This window comes from Penaeus vannamei, chromosome 22 (assembly GCF_042767895.1).
Source record: "Penaeus vannamei isolate JL-2024 chromosome 22, ASM4276789v1, whole genome shotgun sequence".
Classification (NCBI taxonomy): Eukaryota; Metazoa; Arthropoda; class Malacostraca; order Decapoda; family Penaeidae; genus Penaeus; species Penaeus vannamei.
Window position 1 is genome coordinate 35,697,450 of NC_091570.1, and position 2,627 is coordinate 35,700,076.

Consider the following 2,627-nt stretch of genomic DNA (forward strand, 5'->3'; position numbering starts at 1 on the left):
TTATTATTTTTTTATTCTTATTTGTTTATTTTGATTTTATTATTTTTTTCTGTCTGACGGTGCATGTCGCGTGGCTCAGTAAGCTGTAAATATGCTCTGCTGTTTTTTTTTTTTTTTTTTTTTTTTTTTTCGTTCGCGATTTCTGTTCAGCGAATTAGCTTGACTTGTTATTTTTTGTTTAATTTGTTTAGCTTTTGTTTGTTTTTGTTTTAGTTATTTATTTATTTGTTTAGCTTTTATTTTTTATTTGTTTAGCTTTTATTTGTTTATTTGTTTAGCTTTTATTTGTTTATTTGTTTAGCTTTTATTTGTATTTGTTTTAGTTGTTTATTTATTTGTTTAGCTTTTATTTTTATTTGTTTTAGTTGTTTATTTATTTGTTTAGCTTTTATTCTTATTTGATTTAGTTGTTTATTTATTTGTTTAGCTTTTATTTGTATTTGTTTAACTTTTATTTGTATTTGTTTTAGTTATTTATTTATTTGTTTAGCTTTTATTTGTATTTGTTTTAGTTGTTTATTTATTTGTTTAGCTTTTATTCTTATTTGATTTAGTTGTTTATTTATTTGTTTAGCTTTTATTTGTATTTGTTTTAGTTTTTTATTTATTTGTTTAGCTTTTATTTGTATTTGTTTTAGTTTTTTATTTATTTGTTTAGCTTTTATTTGTATTTGTTTTAGTTGTTTATTTATTTGTTTAGCTTTTATTTTTATTTGTTTTAGTTATTTATTTAATTGTTTAGCTTTTATTTTTATTTGTTTTAGTTGTTTATTTATTTGTTTAGCTTTTATTTTTATTTGTTTTAGTTATTTATTTATTTGTTTAGCTTTTATTTTTATTTGTTTTAGTTGTTTATTTATTTGTTTAGCTTTTATTTGTATTTGTTTTAGTTATTTATTTATTTGTTTAGCTTTTATTTATATTTGTTTTAGTTGTATATTTATTTGTTTAGCCTTTATTTTTCATTTAATTTATTTTTATTTCTTTGTTTATTTATTTATTTTTATTTATTTATTTTTTTTTATTTTTTTTTTTTTTATTTTGAGAGGAGGAGAGGGAGACTAAGATAAATGCATCTTTGATAGATTCTCTTGAGTTTATCACATTAGTAATTCCGCAGTGAAATATTTTCTGGGATAGACATGTCAGTGGAAAAGAAGAAAAACATTTCCCGGCTTTTCTAATTGTTTTATAGTGTGATTAGAGGCCTCTGTGGGTAAGAAAGTTAAAGCTGAATGAAACGTCTTTTCGGCCGGGGACCTTCATCAGATCAGGATAAGTGATACGTATATGATGTGCAATATTTGACAAGGAAATTCACGGCGAAATAATGTTTGCTAGAGTGGACTTGCGCACACACTTACGCGCACGCACACACGCACGCACGCACATACGCACGCACGCATGCACGCACGCACGCACGCATACGCACGCACGCACGCACACACGCACGCACACGCATACGCACACGCATACGCACGCATACGCACGCACACACACACACACACACACACACACACACACACACACACACACACACACACACACACACACACACACACACACACACACACACACACACACACACACACACACACACATAGAGAGAGCGAGAGAGGAGAGAGACAGACAGACAGCGAGCGAGAGAAGTAGAGAGAAAGAGAACAAGAGAGAGAGAGAGAGAGAAGAGAGAGGGGAGAGATGGAGAGAGGGAGGCAGGAGGAAGGGAGATGACTAGGTATTCACCTACGCTATTATGATCTTTTTCGCCCTATTCACGGTATCCACTTAGGCTAATGAAGCAATAATGGCCTTTATGACCTACTGCTGGCAAAACACTAGCGAAGGGAACGCGCTGCCAGAAGGTATATGGATTAAACGCGCCGGAATTAACAAATCTATAACGAACGCAGCCGATAGCGGAAAGCGAAGGGAGTGACACCGAGGCAGAGGAAATGGAAAGCGTGGAGGGAGTCCCGAGTGTCTCCCGTTCCATCCCTCTCTCTCTCTCAGTGAGCCTCCGTGTTGCAGCTTCCCTCCCCGCGCGCAGCTGTTCCTCGGTGACGTTTCCAAAAAAAAAAAGGAAAAGCGGGGAAAAAAAGCGTCATCCCCTAGATCGTTGATTATTGGATTTTCCACAGGAGCGTTGTGTACATTTTTTTTTTCTTCTTCTTTATCCTATAGCTTCCCCTTCAGGTTCAGGTATACCAAGGCTTGTGGACTGGTAACACACGCGGCCAGGGTGAAACACTGACTGTGGTTGAGGCATACTGACTGTGGACTGTCAAAACACGTTGGTCAGCAGAAAAAGCAGTGATTGCACGTTAGGTCTGTAGAATGGTCAGCGGCTAGACTGGGATACTAGCTAGGGTTAGTTTGTCTGTGAATTAGCATTGAGCCTCTCTCTCTCTCTCTCTCTCTCTCTCTCTCTCTCTCTCTCTCTCTCTCTCTCTGTCTCTCTCTCTCTCTCTCTCTCTCTCTCTCTCTCTCTCTCTGTGTGTGTGTGTGTGTGTGTGTGTGTGTGTGTGTGTGTGTGTGTGTGTGTGTGTGTGTGTACTGGAATATAGACAGGAAGTGGTACATCACCCAGTTTCAATTTTAAGGGAATGGCTTCTGACATGAATCAT